At 46.5% G+C, this 12,554-nt stretch overlaps 1 protein-coding gene across 1 annotated transcript in view; it reads right to left on the bottom strand.

The window, feature by feature from the left end:
• Nucleotides 1-12,554, bottom strand: part of SHROOM3 (shroom family member 3) — a 164,174-nt gene that overhangs the window by 116,083 nt on the left and 35,537 nt on the right. The window lies entirely within an intron of this gene.

Genomic DNA, 12,554 nt, shown 5'->3' with positions numbered 1-12,554 from the left:
GTTCTTAAGCACTTTACTGGATCGAGCCAGAGTGCTCAGCACGTTGCAGGATCAAGCCCTAATTCACCCCGCGGAACATGCTTCTTCTACAAAGCCTTCCAAGTAGAACGGCTGCTGAGGTTCACAGCAGGACCCCATAGCCGAGGCATGTCTGCAACGATTTGTCTTGTGTTTGCACTACGTTATAAACTCCTTGGTGCAGGGAATGTATCTCTATTTGTGCAGCACCACGCACGCTATCAGCACTCAGTAAACACAACGAATGAAACACTAGCTTGAACCAGCATCTGAGTTCCATTAGAGAAGAAATGATGACTTTGCAAATTAGAGTGAGTTCCTCTTGTCTGCACTTTAACTCAGTTAAAAAAACCAATACTTCTCTAGCACTTTTCATCAGTCCATCTGAAAGCCCTTTGCAAAGAAAGTATCATCAACTCAATTTTACAGATGAGGAAACTGTAAACACAGAAGCAAAATGACCTGCCCAAGGTCACCTTGCAGGCCAGCATCTCAGCTGGGAGTAGAAACCAGGTCTTAAGTCTCTGTCCTTGTTATAGATCATGGAGGCGGGGTGGGGGGCCCTGGGCCACGGCTGAACCAATTTTTGTCAGGTTTTGCCAAACCTGAGTGACACTACAACCTCGCATGCTAGGTCGCAATACTCACTCACTCACATTTGGAGGGGGGGCGCATAAGAGGGTTTGACGGGCAGGGGAAATCTAAGCATCTCCCCCACACGCACTTTAAATGGTGTTCCACAGCCCCTGCTGGGTGACTCGTAGTTTCTAGCACAGGCAAGCTGCAGCGATTGGTAACATTATCTTGGAGAGTTATAGCACCCGGGTTAAATATTTTTGGCACTAAAGAAGAATAGGTTCATCAACACATCAGTTTTCAGAATGGTTCTCAGGAAGAACTGTCACTATGGCACTGATCCATTGCTGGGAATGGTCTCGGGAGAAACTGCGACCTTACTGTCACTCCACAGCAGGAGGCCTGGCCCAGTGATGTAGCTCAGTGTTTGAATGCATGAGAAAGCAGGAGGCTTTCCTTAGGGGTACAGTGCTGTGTGGTGTTGCTTTCAGAACTTACCTTATACATTTAAAAGACTCGTGTGTTACCATGCATTGAAGTGAGATCTGTATTCCCGGAGTCCTAATTTGCACAGATTGTTACAATGACATTTCCTTCTTCATTTACTTGCGAATTATTCAGTTTTACTATATGGATTAGTAGTGATGTGAGAAATGTGTGACAGTGACATAAATACCATACGGCCATATTTGTTTCTTATTATGGAAGAAAAATAGGAAGAAAATCTTCTCATTTTGGTTTGAAAACACATGATGTAACTGATATATTTCTTGGTACAAGTCTCTTGAATCAAATACTTTCTTCTCTTCCAAACCCGCTCTGAAAAGCTCTCTAACATGACAGTGTGACTGTCCTTCCCAATTCTCCATGCTGAATTTTCATACCAAGTGTCAACAGCAAGATAAAACGGATTAACATTTATTAGGCAAAATGTATCTATGGTATAACTGCATTTCGTCAATACAGTTACATGAGGAATGAATTTGTCCCACTGAAGCCAATGTGCACAGTGGGTCCACTGGCATACACCATCAAACCATGATGCCTTCATGCAGATTAGCACTGTCCCCTATATGTAGCTTTTCTTTCCTTTCTCTCCATGCAGTGGAACACTGTTCCGCTGTCCAAAATAGAGGCAGGAGCATTTCCTACAACAGCGGAAGTTATTATTTATACTCCTGTGGCATCTAGAGGCTCTCGCTGAGATTGGGGCCCTATTGGCTAGGTGCTGCACAAACATGTAGAAAGGGACAATCCCTGCCCTGAGAAACTCACAATCTCAATGGACAAGACCGACTGTATGGGTGGGAGGGGAAACAGAAGCCACTTGCCCAAAGTCATTGGCAGAGCCATGGACAGAACCCAGGTTTCTTGACTCCAGGCCAGTGCCCTGTGCACTAGACACTTTTACGTGACTGTCTGATTATTCAAAACAGGTTTTTCCTCAGTCCCGTCTCCTTATTCTCTTTATTGCAGCTTTTCCAGGAAAGTAAGTTAATGAATGTTAAACAAATAATTGCAGGGTGCAGATCAGACCTTGTGCAAACCACTCACGGGCTGGCAAACTCGCCATGAATTTAATGATGTTAAGGGTTGTAAAAATGGAGACGCGGGCATCTCTGCAATGGAGCTGCTGCTCCTATCTGATCTCTGCTGATATGGTCTGCCTGTAATGCCAAGTAGAATTTGCTTAGTTGTTCTTTTCTTCTTTGTCTAATCAATCGCTACAAGCCACCCCCAGCTAGTCACTCAGCTCTTCTGTGCTGCGGAGGCTCAAGACAAAACCGGGATGAAGAATGAAACACCTTTCACCCCAAAGCATGTAACAGGTCAGGAAGGTCAAACAACTGTCATTGGCAGGACAGCTTGGTGAATCAACTTTGGGACTGCAGCTAGAATTCACCGTGCCCTAGAGGACCGTCCCACCCCCTCCCCAGCCCCTTGGGTGAGCGGTTCAAAAGAACGAAGGCAAATGTGGTCAGGACTTAAAGGCTCAGCCCTGCAAAGCTCTACTCACTTGAGCAATCCTTATTGTCTGACTAGTCCCATAGAAGTCAAGAGGGGAGGGGTGGCTGTTATACCTGCATAAGGATGATAAGAAGAGGCTTCATCAACAGGGACACCCCAACATACACCTTGGTGTTTCCCAACCCCCAGTGTTTCTCCTGGTCTCCCAAGCCCAACCCAGAGTTCTTCCTTTGCAGGAAGTCAGGTGAGGGAGCCAGCAGGCAGCAGTGCCATCACCTTGCTGCTGAGAATAGCACTGGACTGGCTGCCGCTGGTGATCAGGCCTTTCCGGATCTGCTCCCTGCTGTTGGCTGTCTCACTGTGGTCTGGACGTGCCATGTAATGAAGTCAGTAGTGCTCAGTCAGCACTTTCCCATTTGTGTACAGCTGGCAACAACAGGCAGACGGCTGCCTCTGCACAACACTGACGCCTGTTCCCCTCCTAGCCCTGCCTCCACACCTACAGTATCACCTTCCCCAGAGTCCCATCTGCTCCTGAGCACTGTGCAGAAAAGGCGCACACAACATGCACTCATCGGGAGAAATTATAGCCAGATGGTGCAGAGGGTGGAGCACACAGCTCTGATCCCGAAATGTGATTTATGCAGGCAATTCCCAGTGCCGCCCCGGGGCTCTCCTCAGCCACCAGGGTCAGTCCGCCTATGTAGATCTGATTGCAGGATCAGGGGCTACACTTGGAAAACTGAGCTGGGTGAATAATGCCAATAAGCCCCCAAACAACACTTAACAACAAGCCTATGTTAAACATACAAGGGCCTGAGCCTGACCAAAAAAATCTTTATTGCCTGGATTCAAAACACCCCCACAAATAGTCCCATTGACTTTAATGAGGAGGTTGGATGACTAGAGCTGAAATGAGATTTCCTTTTCTTGAGGGGTGCAAATTTGCAGAAGTACCACAATAATTAACAGTAACGGAAATCTCCCAAGTAAGCCTGTTCTCATGAGACTTGTAGCCCACCACTACAGATCCATCAAGTCAGACGAGCCTCTGAAATCCTGTTCCCCTCTTGGGAACATTCTATGGTTCCCTCATCAACATTAGAGCACGCAGCAATGTCTCCTTGAAGCACATGGACAAGACAGAACAGAGCGTTGCTTGATCTTTCCCATCAAAGCTTGTGTCTAACTCTCAGCCCACATTGAACGATTTTCTGTGTTCCCATAAACATTATATATGCAAAAATAAAGGCAAATCCTTAAAGCAAAAGTAAATTCCCTGTTTCTCCTCCCTATTTCTTTCTTTATCATAAAAAGTCTTCTCGGTCTACTCTGTAGCCACGCACGCACACCCATCCCCCACAGCTGTAAAATAACCATCTATCACTTGGATTATGATTTACTTTCAACTTCAAACAGGACTGGTAAATGCAATGATATATGAACAAGACAATACGAAGCTGAATTTCACTGGCAGCTGCTCTTCAACTGAACCCCCTTATGTCACGACAGCAAACACCACGAATCGCTCTTCCCAAGTGTGGACTGAATGAAACTATATAAGCATCATGCATCTTGTCTTTATGATCTTACTAAAAACACACACAGACAAGCCACCCTGTCAGTAATGACGGGGCCTGATTTTATACCACTCCTACACTTGACTTGATCACATTGTTTTGCCTGTAACCCTTTTTAATGCATGCAGTCAGTATCTGCATACAAGTGAAGTCACAGTTAGGCATGGGGGAACTTCAAAAGGTTTGGCAGCTCGGTTCAGAGCTTGTGACAAATCCTACATATGCCTTACTCATGTGACTTGAATAAGGAGGGAAAGATTTGGCCCATTATCCAAACCTACGGGGTCTTCCTTCACTTTTTCTCTCAGACACAAGCAGATCCTTCACCGACGTCATATTTCCCTTCCCCTGACACTTGCCTTTCTCTCCAACTCCCAGCAAATGCCTTCCGCCTACCTCTCTTTCCTTGTCCCTATCACTCTTCTTTCCTTTAAGAGCAAAATCCCAAAGGAGGGGTGTAACACCCTAGTGGGCCCATTTAATGAACTAGGGCTCAGCGCTTCTGTTCCTGTCCAGGTGCGCCCAGTTGGGATAATTATGAGGGCAGGGCAGCACCTGGGGGGTATAGGAGGCCGGCTGAGAAGGGGCTGCTGGGGAGCCAGAGTGCATTGTTTCAGCAGGAGACGAGAGCCCTCTCTGACAGAAAATGGTTCCTGGGAGAGGGCTGCAGGCAGGAGGAGCAGCCAGGGGCTCGCTGGCTAGCATCCCTGAGCCAGGGCCAGAAAGGGCTGAAAGCAGGAAAAGGAGCAGCAGCAGAACAGGGAGATGTCTGCTGGCTCTAAGCAGGAGAACTGAAGTTGAGGGCTGTAGGAGGGGAATCAGTAGGGTTAGCGTCTCCTTGGTGGAGAGCTGGCTCCCAGAGGAACCATGAGAGATGACCAGTGGTGAGCCTGTGTGAGTTCCCGCTGGGAAGAGCAGGATCATGCCCCACATGAAGGGCTGGGGCAGCTGCCCCAGCGGAGGGACAGATGAGGGACTGTTTAAGAGTGCAGGTCTGGCAGAAGACACCAGGATGGTGGGAACAGAGCTGGGTTTTTAAAGATTACTGACATGGGGTTGATGTGGACTATGTTGTGGGAATTTTGTGTTGGGTCTTTTGTAAATAAATTGTTGCTGGACTAAAGAATAAGCTTCTATGGACTTACTGGCGACCTAAGGGAGAAACTGAGGCAAGAGGCCACAAGCAGGGCTGTTACAAGGAGGCAGCCACTCTTTTACAAGTTGGATTTCCCCAGGTACTCTCTCTGCTGGGTTCTACTCTGCTGCTTTATTCAAATCCCATGGACTCCCCTAGATCAGAGACACCTCCAAATGTACTTGTTCCTCCTCAGACCCATGGAAGCACCATCAGAATTTATGGGAGCTGAAGGCAGAAGCCAGCTCAGCAGCGATTCTGACTTACTGAGCCCCTGAAATGGAGTTTGGCCACATGGGTTCCTGAAGTCTGCCACAGGCCCCCGAAAATCCTACAACACCGAGATGCACTAAACCTTGGGCTAGCTCTAGATAGGGATGGAATGAGGGACAGTCCGTTCTGGTTTTAGGCTTGGTTTGAGATCCGGACTGAGGTGGAGGCTGGCTGTGTTTTTGCCAGAAGCAGTGTGTCCCTCCCAACCCATTTTATATGGCAATCACTATATGGACTTACTGGCAACCCAAGGGAGGAACTTGCAGCACCCAGCTCAAAGTACAAAAGCATTCTGCAGAGAATTAAAGAGACAGCCCGTCGTTTTTAAAATTGCCACTTCGTACCACCATCTTTCAGCCAGGAATTTCAAAGTGCTTTGTAAACTATAATTATACCTCACAATGGCCCAGTGAGGGAGGTGGTGTTATCCCCATTGCAGAGATGGGGAAACTGAGATGCACAGAGGTAAACACCTTGCCCAACATCCCAGTGAATAAGTAGCCCAGCCAGGAATAAAACCAAGCAGTCGTGTTTCCCCAACCCTTAAGAATACACCAGCATGAAGCATTTACAGTAACAAATGAAAGGTAAGGATTGGAAAGCCACTCCCTGGCCAGGGGTTCTAAGTCCTGTTCCCAACCTGACCACGTGGTAAAAGCCAGCACCACAACTGGCAAGAGTCAGCCCCGTAGTGGCAGCAGGGGTGCCTGGGGCTGAATGGGCATGGAGCCTTACCAACCCGAAAGGCACCTAGGAAGGGTTGAGTCACAACAGTAATGCAGGTGTGGAAGCTTGCACAGATACAGCCATTACTGGGCCTGTTCCATGGAGAAAGAGAGGCTTCCATCCACAGAGTTGTAATTTGATACCTTTGATGGGAAGCTGGATAGGAGCGGAAGGGGGACTTGTGGTGGTGGGTCCTATTTCCCATCACTAGTTCATTCACACACCTAAGCAGAGTGCCCCTGGTCAGAGTCCACTGGCTCCTTGGATTCCTTCTCAGAGTAGTGAGCACAAGCCGAGGTTCTCTGCTCAGTGTCCTCTGGATTCCTTGTGTTGACCAACCCCTCGTTCCTGCTTTCTTTGTCCCCTGCAATAACTTGACTCTTGGAGGAGGGCAGGTGGCTATTTATCTTTCTATTGTGGGGTTTCCATCCAATCAAATAGGCTCGCACTTTTTATGAGCTCCAAATTCACCCAATCCTTTTGGTTTGTTTTTAATTAAAAGGAAGAGCATATACCAATATTTTCAAATTTGGGTGCTTAAAGTTACTGGCAGGCTCCTGGAGAGCTTGTCAGCCGGGGGGACAGCTGCCCTGCGGTCTAGCTTCCTGAGCTGCCCAGCTTCCCACCACGTGGACTGCCAAGGAGCCAGAGAGCCCAGGGAGCGAGGAAGCCCAGAAACCCTGACTCCTTGGAAGCCCACCAGATGGGGAGCTTTGGCTTCCCGGTAGCACACTAAGCAGGCTGCCAAGGAGCCAGAGAGATGGGTGAACTGGCAGGAAACCAGGCCTGGTTTCCATCAAAAGTGTAGCTGGAATTGTCTGGATTCGTTGCAATCAGCATTTTCTGCAGAAAACGGATCCATCGGAAATTTTCCAACCAACTCTACTTTTTCTGCTTATTTTGATGGCACATTTTGTTTAGCAATATTGGTAAATATCCAACTGTAGATCAGTACACAGAGCAGAGCGTCAGCCGGTGTAAACAGATGTAGCTCCACTAAAGTCAGAAGAGCTGTAACCATTCACACCAGCACTGGGTGTTCTTCTTTTGTACAGGCACCTCTGCATCCCCTTTTGCTTCTAGCCTATATACACACTAAGCAGAAACACCTCATATTAAATAATTATAGCACTGTAACAACAACCAATTACTCGTTATGAAAGGATACCTACAGGGTGGTTTAATATTCTGAAACATTGGACTCAACAAGCAGATTACTCAGATTGTAATGATGAGCCTTTATTTGAATGTTGTTGTTTGAGGAAAAGTTTCGGTGTCTGTTTATTTTTGAATGTTCATGCAAATGGATTCTCTGAATGCAAATACTCAGCTCTGCACATACACAGATTTGCTTGTTCATGAATACAGGTGTTCACAAAGGGCTCCATCCTGCACCCAGTGAAGTCAAAGGCAAAACACCCATTGACTTCAATGGAGCAGAACCAGGCTTTATGTATGCAAAAAACCAACACCATCTCTTCATACAATTTCAAGCCAGGGAAAAGAAATATTGCGGACTAGCCTGAGCCTTTAGATGCAGCAATGAGTAAGAGGCAGAATGCGACCCCTCTACGCCATGAAGAATTGTGTCTCGGAGAGTCATAGTTCCTTCCCTGCTCCTGGGTGGCAGGAGGGGAAGTAATTCTCTGAAGTCCTGGAAAGGGTGCATCCTACTCCCTCCCACCCACACACCTGGCTTGCTCCTCTGGCCAGCAATCAAGGAGAGGCAGAGCCAAGTCCTCACCCCTGCCCACTTATGGAGAAGGGATACTAATACTATCCAGAAAGCAGAGGCTGTGCTCTACACTAGACCCAGGCCTGAGGTCCAGGTAGTCTGAGGAAGAGAGTAGGGACTTGGCTGGGAGGACCTTATTCCTTCCTCTGTCAATAAAGGCAAGGGCACATACCACCACCAGCAGCCGGTCATGGCAAACAGCCACGGCCTGATCTAGGCTTGTCCGAAGCATTAGGCGAACCATCCCAAAGAACAAATAAACCCTTGAAATATCAACATCTGTTCAGAGATAACAAGGGAAAAGTGGCTAAATCTGTTGGCTAAATTGTTCCCTCTGAATAGGCTGCCCAGGTCTAAGAGATTACGGACAAGATTTACTCAACATTTATGTCCAAACTCATTCTGCGCTTTTTAATCCCTCTCCAGGGATGCTACTACTTATCCTTCCAGATCAATCGTTAACTCTCTCTAATTTATGTTTATGGCTGACAAACACTAAGAGCTGAAATCGTCAGTGTTTGTGTCTTTAGGGTGAAGGTCACTGACTCCCTCTGCTCCAGGCCTGAAGGGTTCTCACTCCCCCTCGCCCTTAATAGGAGCAAGAAGACTGTGCCCTGAGAGAGCTCTTATCGACAAGAGAAAATAAAAATACTGAGGGGGTTCCAATAAAGTATGGCTGAAGGCTTAATGGGTTGAAATGCGAGCCTGGGTCTTTTCAAGGCACTCCCCTAGAAGCACAAAGTCAACGTTCAGACATGATTTCATCTGGGGCTGCTGATCATTTCCTGCCTCGGCAGCTTTGCTAAAAGGAAGAGCCTCCTTTCCCCTTCCAGAAACGCAGCCCATCTGATAAGAATAACTAAAGCAAACAAAAATGGTTGAATTCCAGTTGAGCTAATTCATCACCCAGTCAGAACTCCTGACAATTAGATCATCGAAAGAGCATTTGCTGAGCAAGGGAGACAGGGCTAAGCAGCAGGGAATGTAAGAGCTGGGGTACTGAGAGAAATAAAAAAGTGCTGAGGTCTGTCTGTGGCTTTTGTCTTCACTAGGGGAAAAGGTGGGTTCTCACCTCATGTTAACTAACACACGTGACTGTCCTAGTGAGGACAAGGCCACACCTAATTCATACCTGCACATGGTGTGTGTGAAGCCTAGAATTTTGCTCCAGCCTCTAACTGAGATTCTCTTGGTTAGCAGATTTACTAGAGGGTAACAATGGGCACCAAGTTTTAAGTGGCTAAAGGGAAACTGTCCTTTTTTTTTTTTTTGCTACTGCAACCCCTGTGCAGCACTACCCTCTCTGTCAGCACTGATACAGGGACATGCCTGTTATGCAGGTGTGTCTGTTTCGTGTCCCCTCACTGGTACCTTATATAAACCAAGACATGGTTACATTAAAAACTGCTAAAGGGCCACATGGTGTCCTAGTAGTGGCTGTAGGGCTGTATGGAAGATCTGAGACAAATACCTACAAGATCTCTATCAAGCGTTCTTACGACTACAGTAGCCACCTGCGGAAGTGAAGAAACAGATTGACAGAGCCAGAAGAGTACCCAGAAGTTACCTACTACAGGACAGGCCCAACAAAGAAAATAACAGAACGCCACTAGCCGTCACCTTCAGCCCCCAACTAAAACCTCTCCAAAGCGTCATCAGGGATCTACAGCCTATCCTGAAGGATGACCCATCACTCTCACAGATCTTGGAAGACAGGCCAGTCCTTGCTTACAGACAGCCCCCCAACCTGAAGTGAATACTCACCAGCAACCACACACCACACAACAGAACCACTAACCCAGGAACCTATCCTTGCAACAAAGCCCGTTGCCAACTGTGTCCACATATCTATTCAGGGGACACCATCGTAGGGCCTAATCACATCAGCCACACTATCAGAGGCTCGTTCACCTGCACATCTACCAATGTGATATATGCCATCATGTGCCAGCAATGACCCTCTGCCATGTACATTGGCCAAACTGGACAGTCTCTACATAAAAGAATAAATGGACACAAATCAGACATCAAGAATTATAACATTCAAAAACCAGTCAGAGAACACTTCAATCTCTTTGGTCACTTGATTACAGATGTAAAAGTGGCAATTCCTCAACAAAAAAACTTCAAAAACAGACTCCAACGAGAGACTGCTGAATTGGAATTAATTTGTAAACTGGATACAATTAACTTAGGGTTGAATAAAGACTGGGAGTGGATGTGTCATTACACAAAGTAAAACTATTTTCCCATGTTTATTTCCCCCCCCTCTACCCCCCCTGCTGTTCCTCAGACATTCTTGTCAACTGCTGGAAATGGCCCACCTTGATTATCACTACAACAAGTCCCCCCTCCCCGGCTCTCCTGCTGGTAATAGCTCACCTTACCTGATCACGCTCGTTACAGTGTGTATGGTAACACCCAATGTTTCATGTTCTCTGTGTATATAAATCTCCCCACTGTATTTTCCAGTGAATGCATCCGATGAAGTGAGCTGTAGCTCACGAAAGCTTATGCTCAAATAAATTGGTTAGTCTCTAAGGTGCCACAAGTCCTCCTTTTCTTTTTGCGGATACAGACTAACACAGCTGCTACTCTGAAACTTAAACTAATCCAGGGCCCCTTTGGCTCGAACTGCTGCTGAGGTGATACACAGAGCCCTGCGGGGGAGACTTCATGTTTGCCTCCAACTATCCCTCCAATTAACCCAGGAAATGCAATGAGGGGTGCCACAATCAACTCTCCTCAGGTAGAAGAATGGATTAACCCAGTATGGGTCCTCTGAGGGTGATCTAAAGGGAGGAAAACATGGAGGATCCCTGAAATATTCCCATTCTAGATTAAGAGTCACAGAAATGACAGCACAGAAATTCTGCCCAACTGATGCTAACAGAAACTTGAGCATGTGGGATGCAAAATGGTGAAATATAACACCACCCCCCTCTCCCCAAAGAACAAATATTCAGGAACAGAGGAGAGGTGGTGGACGTAAATAAAACAGGAAATGGAACAGAGCATAAAAAGATGCATAGACCATAGTTTTATATAGATATAAGACATAGACCATAGACTTACATAGCTATAAGACACCAAAAATTAACAGGAAATTCTATATATTCTGAAGCCTCCATTGTAAACTACTGCCAGTGACAAAATACCAGACTAACTGGAACACTGGTCTCTTCAGGTAGGGTCAGTCATATACTACTTACCCTCCCTGAGGTGTTTTGTATCAGTGTCTATGGCAGTTATGTAAATTCACAGAAGACATTCTTAGAAGCAGGTCCCAATGCAACAATACAAACTCTGACAAACAACTTGTTACTACCAGTTACAATCCACTGTGTTATCTAAACCCACACTAATGGTGTGGGGTGCCAGGAAAACATTCAGCTCCCTTCCTGACAATGAAAGGATGGTATCGAAAATAATCCTGTTTGTATTTTTCTAAACAGCGATGTGGCTTCAGGAGTCAGCATTTCTACCATGAACTACAACATAACCCTCAGGGGCCACAATCATCTCTGGTGTAACTCAGTTGCCTTCAGTGAAGTGACACCCAAGATGAATCTGGCCCCATGTAGCCGCACTATGAGAACACGGGAAAGGATCTGAAATTCAACAAGGTGTTAGGATGTTTGCAAATGAGTCATTCCTCGAACAGACCTTCCATTGAATGGGCCAGATTATGGAACTCTCTTTCTCTGCCAGACCCAAGTGCAGAGGTCTGGGAGAGAAACCTGTGGGCAGCTCTTATGGTACATATTAGGGGACAGTAGTCACCAGGTCTTTACCCTGTGCTCAACGTACCCCCGGTGCTCAGGGCTGCAAAAAGATGGCACAGGGTGTGCTTTGCCTACTACAAAGTATGCTCCCTACACTGGTTCTACACCCCCCACCTCCCAGTGTTTCAAACAAAACACCGACTCCTGCAAAAGGGACAGGGTGCTAAAAACCAAGTCCAGTCAGGCCAATCTTTATGGAAAAATCCTATGGAATTTAATCAAACCAATAAGTGGGTTTAAAAATTCTACCACCATGTTCTCATCCTCTATGAAATTCTAAAGGACTTTTCCTTAAGGAAGCTGAGGCAGGCCATTGCTACCTTATCGAGCCAGAAGAAAACTGCAGAGTCACACCACTGAGTTTTTTTATTTTCTGAAAAACTTGGACTGGTGGAGCTGTGCACTCACTAGGGAAACATAAGAAGCAGAAAGCTGGGTGTGGCTGAATGGCTGTCTGTCTCCTTTCTTTGTTAGATATTATGTGTATGTGCAGTTAGGAAACAAGGGTGGGAAAGGTTTCAGAGTGGTAGCCGTGTTAGTCTGTATCCGCAAAAAGAATGAGGAGTCCTTGTGGCACCTTAGAGACTAACAAATTTATTTGAGCATAAGCTTTCGTGGGCTAAAGCCCACTTCATCGGATCCATGCAGTGGAAAATACAGTAGGAAGATATATATATATATACACAGAGAACATGAAAAAATGGGGGTTGCCATACCAACTCTAACTAGAGTAATCGATTAGGGTGGGCTATTATCAG

This window comes from Lepidochelys kempii, chromosome 4 (assembly GCF_965140265.1).
Source record: "Lepidochelys kempii isolate rLepKem1 chromosome 4, rLepKem1.hap2, whole genome shotgun sequence".
Lineage (NCBI taxonomy): Eukaryota > Metazoa > Chordata > Testudines > Cheloniidae > Lepidochelys > Lepidochelys kempii.
The sequence above is the reverse complement of the archived record's forward strand: the minus strand, read 5'-3'. Positions and strand labels throughout refer to the sequence as shown.